This window comes from Pogona vitticeps, chromosome 2 (assembly GCF_051106095.1).
Source record: "Pogona vitticeps strain Pit_001003342236 chromosome 2, PviZW2.1, whole genome shotgun sequence".
NCBI classification, from domain to species: Eukaryota; Metazoa; Chordata; class Lepidosauria; order Squamata; family Agamidae; genus Pogona; species Pogona vitticeps.
This window is the reverse complement of record NC_135784.1, coordinates 106,380,938-106,398,417: the sequence shown is the minus strand read 5'-3', so window position 1 is coordinate 106,398,417 and position 17,480 is coordinate 106,380,938. Positions and strand designations below refer to the sequence as shown.

Genomic DNA, 17,480 nt, shown 5'->3' with positions numbered 1-17,480 from the left:
TTGTTATCATCAAATACACTAGCAAAAATAACCAACATGATCATCAGCTATTACGGCAAGCGCATATGCACATTAGTAGCTAATATTTGCTACCTTCTCTCTTTTCTTTTCTTTGCAATGGATGACCTCTCTTTAAAAAGAATGGGCCAATGGTCAACATAGACTTAAAGTCATCTTGTTGATGTAAGGGGAAAAAAGGAAGACAGGTTTCTATAAACAAATCACTCTCTCTTAGACTTGTGTTCAGTTTGTGCCACTCATTCTGACACTATTTTCCATATTGTTAATTACCTGCTTGCCAGCCATGTTACATAACGATTGACATTACCCTTGCAGCAGTTTACAAACATAAAATTGAGAAATAAAATCACAACAATAAAAGCACAACAATAAAAGCAAATAAATCATCCAAAACAGAATCAAAAATTTAAATGTTAAAATAGTATTAAGAACCACCCGCAAAACGCAAATAGTAAACAAAATTAAGAAGAATGCCTTCGCCTGGCTTCTAAATGTTAATAACAATGGATATCTCTTGGGAGAGCATTCCGCAGATAGTTACTATTGTGCAATTGCCTCAAACATAGTGTTTTACATGGGCCCCAGAAGAGATCTTATAAACATGCTGTGTTTTCCCATTGCTTCCTTTATCTTTTTATTTCCTTATGAGCAAAAATTTGTAAAGAGGGAAAAGATGGAATGGATGTGCAATGTTTTTTAACTGGAAGAACTAAGAGATCTGTTCCTTGAAGCATCTTAAGTACATTAGTGTACACTAGCCAATACAGTCATAACATGTTTCCCCAGATTATGTACATTGATCTATCATTCTGAACACTTTATAGTTAGTTAATAACACAATTTCTATAGCCCTCAAGATATTTCGAACTGGCACAATCCAGAATGTATGAATTCTTGATTTCTATGGCACATGCGGAAAGGTCTCATATGAAATAAAAATCATAATTTCAGTTGTTGAAATACTAACCAATTTTTTTCTGATGAGATTGTAAAACTCTGTCTCCAGTTCATATATCTAAAATATTTTGCTGGCTTTTTTGCATGTGTAAACGCCATCTGGTTTTTATCTTTACTAGTTTCCTCTGTCTTCAAAATATAGAATCCAAATGGCTTATAATAGTAATATTTTTTTTTTAAAGCTGAAGAAGAACAAAGGTGTATTGCGAAGCAAACCCAGCAATCATTGATCTGTAATTTGGCAAATTCATTTTGGATTATATTATCATACAGTTTTTGTAGTATAAAATATTCATTAGTTGAGTATCATTTCCTTTTCCTGCATAGTACTAACAGGAGTTAGCTTGAGTCTTCCTGTTATTGTTTTACGAAAGATCCTCTCCCATTTGTCACTTTCCACTGCCATTCTACCATAGCAGCAGTAATGGAAGGATACCATAGACTGACAGAAAGATAAATAAGTGGATTTTACATAAAATCAAGCCTGAACTTTCACTAGATGAAATGACTGAAGTGAGGTTATTGCGTTTTGAACATATCATAAGACGGTAGCACTCAGTGGGAAAGACAATACAGTGGTGCCTCGCTTAACGAGCGCACCGTTTAACGATGAATCCACATAGCGACCCGTTTTTTGGGGTCGCTAATGCGATCGCATTGCGATGTTTAGATAGGCTAAACATCGCATTGCGATCATTTCTGCACCCGGCAGCCATTTTGGAAACAGCTGATCGGCAGTTCCAAAATGGCCACCGGGTGCAGAAAATGGCCACCCGCACCATTTTCGCGCCTTGCCCTCGCTTACCGGGCAGCGAAAATGGCGGCCGGATCCAGGATTCTGCGCTTACCGGTGAGTTTTTCCCTAATAGGAACACATTAAACGGAGTTTAATGCGTTCCTATGGGTTTGCCCCGCACGGATAGCGAAGAATCTGGATAGCGACATTAATCCTGGAACAGATTAACGTCGCTATGCGGGGCAACACTGTAATGCCAGGAAAAATGGGAAGTCAGTAGGAAAGAGAAAGGCCCAATGTGAGATGTATTTACCCAATAAAGGAAGTCATGGCCTTGAGTCTGCAAGACGTGAGCAGGCTATTAATGACAGAACCTTTGGGGTTTACTAATTCAGAGCATTGCCTGAAACTGGAGGTGACTTGATGCCACGGAATGGCATGATATTATACTAAATTGGGAGCTAAGTAAGCAATGCCTTAACAAAGGCAAAAAACAAAAAAAACAAAATTTTAATAGGCAGAGAATAGGACATTGGGCATACGGAGGGCTTTATGTTCCATCTCAGCCTTTTAAATGAGTCTGCAGCATTCCACTTAGAAAAGTGCAACTGTAATGCACTTTTCTCTAGGTCTCTAGCCATAGGTGGTCATGGAGGCCCTGACCGAATAAACAGCCCCGTGGCCTCTTTTCCCAGAGTGAAGATGAACTGGCCATTGGTCCTTAGGCTTCACGTGCCCAGCTTGTGGCTATATTTACATCCTGGTCGGGGGCACAGAGCCTACCTAATAAGGATTTTCAAGCCTCCGTTATAAATACTTTAAGTATCATATTATAAGTATTGATTTAACTATGCTAGCCACAGATACTGATCAAACTTGAGTGGGCAGCTGCTTTGCTGTTTTACTGGATTCTGCGTCACCGTTTTTGCTGTAACTGTTGCAGCCGCCCAAAGTAATTCTGGGTGCATTGTTCACCATCAATAAACGTCTTGCTTTTGCTGACCTTGGTGTTAAACACTGGAAATGGAGTCACACAGTAAAATCATTTTGAAGTTGAAGAAGCTGTGGCAGGACACAAGGGTTACATGACTGGGAATATTTTATCACTGAGGCTGCAATCATATATAAAATTAGTTGAATGAAATGGGATCGCCTCTGCCTCAAGGCAGAGACTGAACCATACACCATAATATTTTTTTTCAACCTAATTCATCATGTTCAGATATTTGTATGAGAATTCTTCCTTGGGGCATTCAAGAAACCTGAAATACTTTTCTTCTACTGTGTTTGTTCTCTAATTTACTACCTGCTTCCTTGCAAGAGGTACGTTGCAGACCCTTTTTCTTGGCAGCAGAGGATACCAGCAAATTTTCCAGATCTTTATTCAACATTTTTAACAGAAATACATTTTGGTCCTAAACATCAGTTAGTTAATGAAGGATAGATAAAGAAGGCCTCATGCTTTTCAGCATTTGCAGTTAATATCATGCAACTGAGGTGAGGCTGATTATAATTTACCCTAGGCAGGAGAACAGCAGGTTCACTGTGCAGGCTAAGAAATCAGCTGGTGATATCTTTTGATGATGGTTCAAGAAGATAGAGTGACCCAGGTTATTCCTGTCCCCTCTACCCTCTCTTCCTTCTTCTTGCCACTCATCCTGCAGCATCCAATAGAGTCCTTCTCCACGGCTGAGCCTCATCTCTAGCTGAGTCCAAAAGAGGCCATATCCCTGAATGCTGTTAGTTAGGAACTAAGAGAGATGCAGCAGGAGGTAGGGAATATAATATCTTCAATGAGGAGATCTATTGTCTTCCTTTACACTTCCTTTATACCTTGTTTCATCAGCAGCTTTTTGTTTCCAGATTTCCAATTGTTTCTGCAACATATTTTTTTCCATAGTCACCAAGTCATGGCTTATGTCACAGTTCAGAGAGCTATATAGATTTATCCTATGGAAATATATGTGAACTATAGCCAACTGGTATCTAGTCGACCACCTGTACACGTTTCTAGTAGAATTATGCATTCCAATACCACTCCCATATTTTCATATTGCATCTATCTTTACTACATCAAACTTGATATTTAGACATACAATATTAAAAGCATTTATTCCAAAACTATGGAAGAACATTTTATAGAAAAGGACTGGGCAACTTCGGCCCTCCAGATTTTGACAAGGGACAACTCCCACCATCCTTCACCCTTGGCTATACTGGCTAGGGCTGAGTCAAGCTGTGGTCCCTCAACAACATCTACTAAGTCCGCAGCCATTTTCCAAAAACAAACAAGCAAAAAACCTCTTACATCCCAATGTAGTTTTTAGAAAACAATAAACTGTCAGAAGGCATCAGCTCAGTCCCCTAAAACTATCAGCCGAGGCAGATCAGGGTCCTACAGCACCGTATCCTTTTAGTTAGTGGTGGTGTGTCTCAAACACACGCTGGCAACAGGTTTGGAAAGTGGTACTGTGCTAGTTTCCTCACTGATTTTGCCCCATATTCAGGACATCTTCTATTCATATAATTGAATACAATTACAGTATACTGTAAAGCAGAGCAAAGTGTGCTGCTTGTATATCACCCAATAGCACTTAAAGCACTCTCTGGGCAATTTACAACATGATTATACAGGCTGCACATTGTCGTCGTCCCCCCCCACACATACAAGTTGGGTACTAAATTTACTGACCCTGAGAGAATGAAAGGCTGAGTCAACCTTGAGCTGGTTATCTAAGCGCACTGGGACTGAACTCAGATTGTGAGCAGCATCTTGATTGCAATACTGCAGTTTAACCACTGCATCACGAGGCACCTACTTTAGATGCTATCTTCTTGTTCCAAGTATTGTGGTTATTTGTAATGGTCAGAATCCAGTAGTGTACGCACACTAGAATCTGTTATTTCTGTCACAATTTGATGGTCCCTCCCTCTTGCATAAACACACCTAATGCCCCCTAGTCATATGTTCTAGGACCAGAAAACCATCAGAGGCAAGTGTGTTGTGTTGTGTTTTGTTCAGTGCTGTAGCAGGAGGTGAAGAAAGTCCTAGTTCTGTTGGTATTTGATATCAAAGTACAGCACTGAATGTTGGCCTTCATGCATATGTCAGAACAGAAAAGAAAAAAATCAAGTCAACTCAAATGTTGGTTTCTGGTCCAGAATAATGGTATGATGCGGTACAAATACTTTTAATGCATTTTACTAATCCATGTATTAGTTCACTGCATATGTTACAGCAGCTACTGTATGTGGAGTTTCTGCCACGTGAAAGCATTTTTATGCAGCAACCACACTAGGATTCTAATGCAATAAATGACTGTTTTAGGTTAAAAGCAATGCGTTGGTGGTGATGAAACAAATACAGTGGGTGCAGATAAGTGAACTAGGTCATTTATTCACTTCTCTATGTGCATTTTCAGGGCAATGTATCAACAGAACACTTTTTCGAATAGCAAAGCTTTAAGAAAATAAAAAAAGAAGTAAAGGAAGATGGACACAGGTATTTGTCTTCAAGGAAAAAAACACACAAATGGTACTATGGTCTAGTCTCAGAGAAAAGATGTAATACATCCTTCTCAAAAAGTAGGGTTCAGGTCATATTAACTACAATACTATTTTATAAATATTTTTTAGAGAAACACAAATGCATGAATCCAGTGCCAGCTTCACTGACAGGAAAGTTCTATCCATGTAAATCTACCTACCGTTGGTGGTGTTCCTCCTGGTGCTAAGGCACTTATCAGCCCCAAAGCAGGGAATACTTAGAGAAGCAATTATTTTCCATCTGGCAAATTCAAAGCTCCTCTGTCTTCCCAGGAGGACTCGGAATGACTCCTGTTAGGTACATGAGCCTCATTTTCAAAGGCAATTTTCTCCTCAGGCAGGCTTTTCCCTAGTGACTGATTGTCTAGAATAATTTCAAAATGAGGATGGTTTACATTTTGTTTCTTCTAAACCTGTTTTGGTAATGCTTTACCTAACATTTTAAATATATTATTAATTTATTTAATATTTGAATAATTAACTGGGGGCTCTCCTTTTACAGCTTTATTGTTGTGTTTTAATTATGCAAGCCTCCTTCTTGAGTCCTTTCTTAGGTGAAGGGTGGGGTAAAATATGTTAAACAAACAAATAAATAATAGAAACGGGGTGGGGGTGGGGAGCAGACTTCTTCCATGGCTGCTTCTGCGCTGGAGAGTTCTGAATATCATGGTGGTTTGCAGGTGGCACTCATCTTTTCCTCCAGTAAGGATTGTTCCATATCTCTATGCTTGAAATCAAAATTCTGTCACTTAACAGGCAACACAGACCACTATCAACAGTTAATGCACAACACAATATAGATTCATAGAAACAAACCTGCTACAAAAATGCATGTCAGTTGTTTCCCCACATCTAGTTTGGCAACACCATTACAGACTCTAACAACATCACCCACAATTTACCTGTTCATTATCTAATGCAGAGTCAGGACCCCCAAGGGGGTCACAATGTATTTTCTGAGGGGTTGTGGTTCCCCTTGTATGTGTTAACGTCCTTGCTAATTTTCAGTCCCACTGGGCGGGACTCTGCCTCTAGCACATGTGACTTTGCCCCTCCATGCAACTCCGCCCCCCTGGGATTCTGTCACAAGCGGAATCAAAGGGGCTGAAAATGATTGATCGCTGTGAGAGCAGGAAGGGGGGAGGAGCCCTGCATGGAGAAGGGAGGAGTCACATGCATGTAGGCGCATATATTAGAGGGAACCTTGGTTGTAGTCCTTGCCAAATAATTTCTTCTTTGTCCTTTCGGAACAGGAAATTAAAATTAGAGTGTATGTGTATGTATGAGAAACAGGCCTTTGTGGAGGAAAGGAGCCTCCACTTTCTGAGGAGAGATGACTTGGAATATTTTTTACAAAAAAAGGAGAAGTCAGCAAAGATATAATTGCTGCTGCTTCTGCAAGAAAGGGATTTTAACTGAGATGCGTCACTTTGGGAGATGCTAAAGGAGAGGAAAAGGAAAACAGTAGAGCCCCCCCCCAAAAAAAACAATGACCTACATCTTCTGCAGTGGGTGCAAGGAAAATTTTGTCCCAGTTTCAGAGGGGGATGTGGTGGCGCTGCGGGCTAAACCGCAGAAGCCTGTGCTGCAGGGTCAGAAGACCAAGCAGTCGTAAGATCGAATCCACGCGACAGAATGAGCGCCTGTTGCTTGTCCCAGCTCCCGCCAACCTAGCGGTTTGAAAGCATGCAAATGCAAGTAGATAAATAGGGACCACCTCGGTGGGAAGGTAACAGTGTTCCATGTCTAAGTTGCACTGGCCATGTGACCACGGATGATTGTCTTCGGACAAACGCTGGCTCTATGGCTTAGAAACGGGGATGAGCACTGCCCCCTAGAGTCGAACACGACTGGACAAAAATTGTCAAGGGGAACCTTTACCTTTACCTTTACCTTTACTTCAGAGGGGGATCCTCTCTGTGCAAAGGTTTTGCCCCCTTCTTGGGTGCCACAATGTCCTTTCACCCCCAGACCCACCTTTGAAGTCCTTTGCCTTCTCCTCTCCTCTCCTCTCTCTTCCTTTAGCCTCCTCCAGCCTGTTTTCTCCCCAGTTCTGAAGTGGTGGCACTGCAGTTGGCAGCAGGAGAAGTAGGAGAGTGAGCAGCTGCATCAATGATGGTGTTGCCATGTCTGAGGAACAAAAATGATGACCTTTAATGCAAATGTGGCAGGGGAGTCACAGGTTACTTGACTATTATAAAAGGGGGTTGAGACTCAAAAAAGGTGGAGAACAACTGATCTCATGTGATATATATCATTCTCGGCTTGTAGCACCCTTCCTGTTGTACATACGACAGATGGGACAACCTCTCTGCAAAATAAATGGCTACGTATCTGACATCAGAAAGAGGAACAACAGAAGCTGGAGTCAGAACATTTCAAAAACCAATGACACTATGACTGAACTCAAAGAAGCTATTGTAGAAAAAAGGAATTACAGTAGGAGTTTTGAGAAGAAGATAACTTGGTTCCATTCATAAAGTCCAGTCTGCATCCAGAGGATTAAGTGAAGACAGCATCTTTAAAACTGTTTCTCTCTGTGTGTGTGCAGATATACATATATATTATGTGTGTGGACAAATGAGTTGATAGATGGAGAAAGAGAAAAGCTGGATTTCTCTGTTATATTTTTAACCAGTAGCTTTGGGTCAAGATCCTTACTCCAGCACAGCTTATTGTCCCTTAAAATCCAAGTTCTGAAAAGTCACATTATTTTTATTCTTCTACTGCAGGCATGTTAATATTACCAAAATCCTAAAAGTACACTACCTGTGTAAATAATACTGTCATCCCCTTGTTATGTGCCATTAAGTCCTGTCCAAAAGTGACTCTATGAATGAGCGATCTACAGGTTTTTTTGTGTCCATTTATCTCATATTTAAGCTTCCTCTTTTCCTGCTGCCTTCAATTTTTTCAGCATTATTGTTTCCCCCCCCCCACTGAATCATCTCACAATGTGCCTGAAGTATGATAGCCCCACTTTAGCTATTTTTGCTTTTTGAGAGAGTTCAAAGTTGATTCATTCTAACAATAATCATTACATGTTGCTGCTTATAATTTATGATAAGCCTTCCCCAGTTATCCTAGCTATAGTGGTTTACCATTGCCTTCTTCTATGAGTGCCCTTTACCTTCCCTACGATCACACAGTCTGGCGTTTCTCCTTTAAGGCATGATGTTAGGATGAGTGGAAATGAATGGTAATGAATGGAAGCTTATTTTCAGGGGTCATGTCACTTCGTCTCATTTCTGCATCAGCATCTGGTCCTAGTCCCATTCCTACCACTATATGTGCCCCAGAAACCATGTTTTATGTGTCTAAAGACATGGATTACAATCTCTGAAAGCTAACACGAGGAAGTAAATGTGCTAGTCACCTTTCTGAAAATCAGACTGCAGGCACTTTATTCTCAGAGGCAATTTATGCAATTTACATGCCATAGGTAACCATAGCAGTTTATGAAAATCAATATGTATTTACTGTAGGTCCATTGATTATGCCTCTGTCATGTGTGTGAGGGTTCAGCTCCAGGTTCCCCCTTTTTGTTCTCCACTGATAAATACAACGGACACCTTTTCTTGTTTTAAACCATCAACCTTTATTTCAGAACCATTCCAAAGTGTATTGACAGTTTCAAACAATCTAGCTTTCACCTCCCCCTACAGCAGGGAGAGGAATGGGTCCATAGGATGAATTTCTACCAACTCCCCCAAATCCTGAGGTTTTCCCTCTTTGGGTACAATATCTTGTAGGAGTCCCCTGACAACGGCAAGTACAGTAGGGACAGTGTGCAGGCCTCCCTCCTCTGTCTCTGTCTCTTGGGCTGTCTTCTCTATGGATGTGTTTCCCCCACTGCACATGGGCGAAAGTTCCTGCTGAGGTGTGGGGTTCTCCATTCTGTCTCTCCATTCTTCCTCTATTCAGGCTATCTCTTCTCTTCTCTTTCTACTCTACTCTTTACTCACACACAATCCCACCCCACCCCACCCATAAGAGGGTTTTCTGGGAGGGTGATAGTTTCACCCTAAGGGGCACAGGGGCTTGGAGAAACCCATAGGGCCATAGTAGTAACCTTGGGGATGCAAGCACCTTTTCGCTTTCACCGGGGCCTTTTGGCTTGTCCCAGGGAGCAGGTTTTCCTTGTCCTCCATCTTCTCCAAGCTGAACCAGTCTCTGCAAAGAGCAGCAAGCACGCACAAAAGGCCCCCAAAATCACCACTGTGGCGTTTCAGCTCCAGGCAGCCACCCCTTTTCTAGCCAAATCCCTCCAACTTCTCCCATTGGTCTACACGGCCACAGGGGCAACACGTCACTTCAGGACCAATCCTGAGGCCACGCTCTGGTCACGGGGAACCCCGGCATCTATGAACCCCTCCTATAGGCCCATTGTGACATCAACAACCCCTTATGGCCCCCTAAAGCCCCACCCACCCAGGAGGAGGTCCCTGGGTCGATTCTTGACCCTCTATCCCACATCACAGGGGTGGCACACCTGTCAAAAGTGGATTTGATGAATGCTAGGTAGTAGTGCTACTTTTGTATTCGCGAATGCTTTCATGGCCGGGATCTAATGGTTGTTGTGGGTTTTTCGGGCTCTTTGGCTGTGTTCTGAAGGTTGTTCTTCCTAACATTTCGCCAGTCTCTGTGGCCAGCATCTTCAGAGGACAGCACTCTGAAGAAGAACATGGCCAAAGAGCCCGAAAAAAACACAACAACCAGTACTACTTTTGTCCCCTTCTGTTGGTTTCCTGCTCTGTTTATAACACCCTTTTTTCTTCCAACTCTCCTTCACCTGTTCCATTTTTCCTGCCTTTTTCTCTTTCTTCTCCCTCTCTAGTCCCATAGGGTGATGTTTTTATTCCTTTCCCCCCTTCTATTGTTCTGGAGGCTTGAGCTCTCTCCACCTTCCAAAGTAGAGGGGATGGCATTCAGGTGATAGCTGTTGATTTTCTGCCCTCTTTCTCACAGTGTCCATAAACATGTGGAGGTTTTGTTATGTCTAAAGGCTCTTTTTATTATTGCATATATGTAAATCCATACTAGAAAGCTACACCAGGATAACAATATGTCCTAGTTTCTAGGTACAGAACCATTTCATATATAAAAATGGCCCAATTCTGTTATGCACTTGGTGATGAATGCATGTACTAGTATGTGATCTGTCAATTTACTAAAATCTACACAACTAAGTCTACTTAATCTACAGATACTGGCTCAAACCACTTCCCCCTGTGATGTTACTTATTTGATGAAATCATTATGATTTTATTATGCGGTCATAGACCCGATTATATAAAAATAAGTACACAGTATAGTACAAAATCTTGCTATAGCATTTTGCGAATGCTTAGCCACTAACTGTGTTATTATTTTATTCTCTCCGGACAACAGAAACTTAAAATACTTTTTGGGAGGTAGACCAGTGCATTTATTCATTATTGAACCAAGATATCGAATACATTTGTTCCTATACAAGCTATATTCTAAAAGCATGTGCACCACCTTTCTCCCACAACTGAGACTCAAGAAGGTTCACAACAGGATTAAGTATATTTTTAAAAAAGAAAGAAAGAAAAGAAATTATGGAAATATATAATATTAAAATATAGGTACAGGCCATACTTTAATCATTCTTGTAAAAAGCAATTTGAAAAGAAGCATATTAAAGAACAAAGCCTGAGGAAAAAATACAGAGAAGGCAGAATACTGAAGCCAGAAAAAGTTACCAGACACGAATTTCTTTAAAACAAGAAGTCACAACAGTTAAGATGAGAGTCTGCTATGGGGAAAAGAAAGAGGCACACTAGTGCAACTATGTAAGAGAAAGGATGACTAATGAAAATGAGACACAGCAAGCAATAGTAGGCAGGAAGTTCTCTGCACAGAATTCCTCAAGTAACAGCAGCTGATAAGGTGGGGCAGAAAGCAGTAAGCGTTTTTGCTACTGCTGTGTGGAGACCAAGAGAGAAGTGAGTTTCACAACATCACCAGTGGACTTTTCAGGAAGAAAGAGCACTACTGCGGTAGCTTGACTTTTGGAATGTGTTGCTGGAAATCCAGGTTCTAGATCTCATTGAGCCATGAAACTCATAGTCAGTTTGAGTCAGTCAATATCTTTCAGTCTGGCCACCTTCACTAGACTGTTGTGTCAACAGAGTGGGAAAAAGAACAGCCATCTATATTTCCTTGAGACAACTGAAGGAAAAAAATATACATGGGTAACTAGTAAATAAGAACAAGTAATTTTAAAAACCCACTGACAAAAACTCTTTTTCCATTTCTGGTCATTACAGATAAAACGCTGTAATGATATCTCAAAGTAAAAACACCAGGTAGAAAAGGGATGGAAACAAACTGCTTTGTTAACAGAAGTGAACTGCCATCAATCACTGTTGTTCTCAAATCACACAGAAAGCTTGCTTGGCTGATGACGGCTTCATACAAAACAAAGAGCAATCCAAAAAAACTGAAATGGGTTACCAGTTTTTGTTTCAGTAGAAACAGTAGGAGATGTGAGAGACAATAATGATAAAAAAGAGTGTGTGGTTTTTTTTTCCCTGTGTGTCCTCAGTATGACTGCCAGACACTAAACAAAAAATCCCTGGCAGTATTTTAGAATTTTTTCCCCTCCTAAATTGCTGACTGTGAAGTAAATAAATATGGTCAATCAGGCCTTGGAATAATTTGTCAGCACCATCACTGGAAATAATCTTGGCTACAATATACCAAAGCACAACCCTTTCACTAACTCCATTGAAACAATTCAATTGTGTGGGAACCTTTGGAGGATGTTCCATTTCACGTCATAATTCTTTTTATATATGTTTAGAACCCACAGTGCATTAACAGTGAGTTACATTCAGTGACCTTCCACCAACGAAACTAGTACTGCCAGCAGATTCAGTTCCTCCTCCTATGTATAGCCTCCAACTGAGTCGAAAGCAGATTTAAGGGCACGTGAGGGTTTACAGCAGGGAGAAGGGAGGGGAAATTCCTGCTGCATTAATGGGAAGGTAGTTACATAATTTTGGATTTAGGCACTATGAAATTCAGTTTCTATTCTATAGTTTCTTCAAATGCTACCAGCATTTTTATCATCCTTTTCTTGCATCAAATGTTAAGACTTTTTTTTAGTCCTCACATTGAAAACAATACACATTTTCACATTTTTCTTTTATGTGTAATTTTATACATGATAACTGATGCAAATCTTCACATTTTACCTAATATAAATATTTATGCATAGTTTTCTATTGACTAAAGTGTGTGTGTGTGTTCTGTCAGTTGTGTACATCTAGGTGATTAGTGTTCATTACTGCTTTGAAATAGCTTGCATTACAACAAACACCTGTCTTACTATGAAAGATCTAACACAATCCCAAGTTTGTTACAGAAGCAAGCAGTTTGTCCTGATTCCTTCTCTCCGGTGGCACCAGTGTCTGGGTTAAGAAAGTAAAGAGTTCACCATGAGCATAGCAGAAGTGCACATGGCTATGCATTGCTTAGCCTATTGTTATACTAACTACTCTCAATACTCTGGGGTGGAGGAGGGAAGCTGGGTGACATCAGCACACCTCACTAACACTTCAGTTGTGTGAAGTTCCATTCATATGAATAATCCATGAGTGGAACTTTTCACGTTTGGTTAACATTATAACAAAAATTCTGTGACTCTTGTAGTTGTGGGCAAGAGGTGAGATGTGAGGGATGGTATAATTTGCATAAAATCGAAGGAAATTTGGTTGAACCAACACCACTCCACCATCTTATCAGGCAGAAGACATAATTTATATGGCACTGTGGGACACATTTAACAGCTCCAGATATTAAATTTATGACACAAACTCATAACAAGCCACATGGCTTTCCTCCCAGTTGATCCCCATTTGACAATTTTGCTCTGAACTAGTGAGTTGTCCTTCAGCTATATTGTTTTAATGTTGTTTGTATATTGCCTAACAAGGAACTAGGTATGAAAATTATGTTGCTCTGCACTAAATTTTGAAATTATGAAAGCATTTGTAGCTTTGAATTGAAGGACATTCTTATGAGGGTGCAATCTTCTGGATCTGAGGGAACAGGAAGGGGGGAGAGCATTGGAAGTGGCAGCCGTTGAGGTAGTGCTGGGTAGGGGAAGGAATGGTGGTGGTGGGGAGAACAAGCCTACATAGGAGAAGAGAGGTTAAATATCTTACATCTATCCCCTCTTCTAGTCCTACCCACAAACAGATAGTATCAGGTGACCATATCAACAAACCCTCGAGCCACACGGTGCTGTTGATGAATGCCAGGTCAGTACAAGATAAAACTGCCCTCATCCACGATGTAATTCTGGATGAGGGTGCTGACCTGGCGTGCATTACTGAGACCTGGGTGGGAGAGGAGTGTTCCCCTCTCCCAGCTGTGTCCACCTAGGTACTCGGTCCAGCATCAATGTTGCTCAGAGGGTCAGGGAGGGGGAGTTGCTATAGTCTATAGGAGTTCTATATCCTTGACCAGGCTTCCTATCCTTTTGAGAGGAGGTCTTGAGTTTACGAGACAGATTGGGGATTCTGTTGGTGTACTGCCCAACCTGCTGCATACCAACAGTCTCCCCGCCTGAGCTGACAGAGATAGTCTTGGACCTGGTGTTGAGGACTCCCAGGCTGTTGGTGCTGGGGGACCTCAACATCTATGTCGAGGCTGACTTGACTGGGGCGGCTCAGAACTTCATGGCCACCATGACAACCATGGGGCTGTCTCAATGTGTCATCGGCCTGACGCATGAGAAGGGCTATACCTTGGACCTAGTTTTCTCAACGGGACTGGAAGATAGTGGTTTGGATGTGGAGGGGGTGGTTGTGACCCCACTGTCATGGTCAGACCACTTCCTGGTCAAGTTTAGTCTATTAGCTTCTTCTCCCCTCTGCAAGGGTGGGGGATCTATGAAGATGATCTGCCCTCGGAGACTAATGCATCCGGATGGTTTCCTGAATGCTCTGAGAGATTATCTGTCTGATATGGTCAGCGCTTCTGTCAAAGCTCAGGTCACCCTATGGAATAGGGAGATGACCTGGGCGGTTGACACGATTGTGCCTAAGCACCCTCTCCCTGCACGCAGAGCCCAGACAGCTCCTTGGTATACTTCTGAATTATGGGCGATGAAACGAAAGAGGAGACAGATGGAGCGCAGGTGGAGGAAATCCCGCTGGGAGTCCAATTGAACACGACGTAAGAGTCCATTATCGGGCTTATTTCATGGTGAAACGGCTGGCAAAATGGCAATATTTCTCCAGCTGTATTGCTACCTCAGAATGTGGTCCAGCAGAGCTGTTTCGGGTGGTCCGGGATCTTCTTCAACCGAGAAATCCAGTGGAGGTCCCAGACTGCTCATCAGCTCTCTGTGATGAGTTTGCCATCCATTTTGAGGGGGAAATCGCTCAGATTTGCAGTGGGTTGGACTCCACCGTTACTGCAGAATCAGAGGATGTGTCCAGTGTACCGTGCTTAGGTCAAGTATTAATGAATGAGTTTCAATTGTTGAGACCTGAGGATGTGGACAGGGTGCTTGGATCTGTCCGTTCTACCACCACTCCGCTCGACCTTTACCCATATTGGCTAACTGGAAGATCTGCTAGGGGGGTTCGCACCTGGGTCCAGGAGGCCATGAACACCTCTTTGAGAGAGGGAGTGCTCCCTACCACATTGAAAGAGGTGGTAATTCAGCCACTTCTAAAAAAAGCTTAACCTGGACCCAAGGCTGGTGGTTAACTATCAACCAGTGGTGAACCTCCCTTATTTGGGCAAAGTGTTGAAGTGGATTGTGGCTGGGCAACTCCAGGCACTGCAGGATGAGATGAATTTTCTGGATCCACTTCAATTGGGTTTCAGGCTGGGTTTTGCTACAGAGACTGCCTTGGTCACCCTGTACAATGACCTTTGCCGGGAGAGAGACAGGGGAAGTGTGACCCTGTTGATACTCCTGGACCTCTCAGCGACTTTCAACACCATCGACCACGGTGTCCTTCTGGATAGGCTGGCTGGGTTGGGAGTTTGGGGCACCGCTTTACAGTGGTTCCACTCCTTCCTGACTGACCGTGTCCAGAGGGTGGTGCTGGGGGATAGTTGCTATGTCCCATGGCATTTATGTCATGGGGTTCCTCAGGGCTCGATAGTGTACCCCATGCTGTTTAACATCTACATGGAACTGCTGAGAGAGGTCATCAGGAGGTTTGAGCTGAGAAGTGAGCAATATGCTGATGATACTCAGCTCTACCTCTCGTTTTCCACCAATCCAGGTGAGGCGGTTTCTGTACTGAACTTGTGTCTGGACTGGATGAGGGTAAATAAATGGAAACTCAATCCAGATAAGACAGAAGTGCTGTTAGTGGGTGCTTTGCCAAACAGGCTGGAGGGCCATTTCTCTGGCCTGAATGGGGTTACACTCCCCCTAAGGGACAGGGTCTGCAGACTGGGGGTGCTCCTAGACCCCAGTCTAACTCTGGAAGCCCAGGTGGACTCGGTGGCCAGAGGCGCCTTCCTTCAACTGCAGAAATTATACCAGCTACGACCCTACCTGGACGAGCGGAGTCTCATGACAGTTACACATACACTGGTAACTTCTTGTATAGATTATTGCAATGCGCTCTAGGTGGGGCTGCCTTTGAAGACGGTCCAGCGACTGCAGCTGGTCCAGAATCGATCTGCGCAGCTGGTGAGTAGTGGGGCCGCTAGGGGACACATCAAGCCGATTCTGTTGCCCGGGCCCAATTCAAGTGCTTGTATTGACAGATAAAGCCCTAAACAGCTTGGGCCCTTGATACCTGAAGGACCGCCTCCTTCCATATGAACTTACCCGGCAGTTAAGATCTAGCCAGGGGGCCCTTTTGAAACAGCAGTCCCTCAAGGAGGTAAGAGGGATGGCTTGTAGACAAAGGACCTTTTCAACAGCTGCCCCAGACTATGGAACGCCATTCCAATTGAGATTCGTCTGGTGCCGACGCTGATGACTTTTCAGCACCAAGTCAAAACCTGCCTGTTCCAGAAGGCTTTTAATTAAAATAATATCAACTATGGGTCCTGATGGCAATATTTACAGTATATATTTTAATTGTTTTATCTTTTTTACTGTATTTTAATTGTTGTAAGCCACCCAGAGACCTTTAGGTAGTGTGGGCAGCATATAAATAAATAAAATAAAATTTGTGCAAAAGAAAATATATAATATTAAAGCATACATAATGTATGTATGGAAAAGTGTTTCCGAAATGGCATCGTTCTTAAGCACTTTATACTGTATCTGGCCAAAGGGTTGTACATTAATTATGGCCCCACATACAAAATGCGATGTGTTTGCTCCTCGTAACATCTGCACAGTCCTGTCTTCTCCCCCAGGCATCCGGATCGTATTCATCAAAAAATAAGTTCCCTTCGTGCTGAATGAAATTTATCTTCTAGTGAAGTTTGCTATGAGCAGACTGCCTGGCTGCCATCCAACGGACAATTTCGTGGGAGTAAGATCTTGTGAATTCAACGGGGGTTTACCTCAGACGAAGCATGATGAGGGACAACCGTGGAGTGGGCCGGCGAGGAAAGGAAAATTAAGAAGCAAAGCAGAGACGCTCTCAAGGGAAACACTGAGGGTTGAAGGAGGGAAGGGAGAAGAGGATAAGGGGAAAAAAGGAAGAAACCGTGGCGAAAAGTCTGGGAGAGGGAGGGGAGGGGAGGCGAGGGGGCACGGAGAGAAGGAGGCCCTTGTTTGGGGCTGCAGTTGCCGCTCTCAGTCAACAGGTTGCATCGTTCCCCCTCGGCTGCCCCGCAATGCGCGCACTCGCCTCGCCTCGCCTTCCCTTCCCCTGGACGCGCTCTCTGCTATGCCGCCGTGCCTCGCTGTGCTGTGAGGCGGCCGGGCAGAGAGCGCCGTGCCTGCTGCTGCTTCCCCTCGTACGCGCGCCTCAGTGCCTCGTTCCAAGAGTAAGGGAGGGAGGCGGGGAGGGAGGGAGAGAAAGAGCGAGCGAGCAGGCGAAGGAGGCGGAGGCAGCCCCTGCTGCTTGCGCCGTCGCTGTCCTCCATTTTGTGGCTGGGGCGAACCGTAGAACCGAGCGCAGACGGAGTGGCTGGCGGGAGGAGGAGGAAGACGAGGGGGGGAGGAGGAGGAGGAGGAGGAGGGAGGGAGGAAGAAGGAAGGAAGGAAGGAGGGAGGGCGGGACGCTCAGTGGGTGTGAGGGGCAGAATGGAGAGG

General features: G+C 43.3%; 1 long non-coding RNA gene across 1 annotated transcript; it reads right to left on the bottom strand.

Moving 5' to 3' along the window:
* Positions 1-2,182: 2,182 nt before the first annotated feature.
* Positions 2,183-17,176, bottom strand: LOC144586843 (uncharacterized). Its single transcript, XR_013541898.1, has 3 exons — positions 16,784-17,176; positions 7,238-7,390; positions 2,183-5,987 (listed from the first exon to the last, which is right to left on the bottom strand). It is a non-coding gene; the product is annotated as an uncharacterized LOC144586843 (long non-coding RNA).
* Between the last annotated feature and the right edge of the window lie 304 nt (positions 17,177-17,480).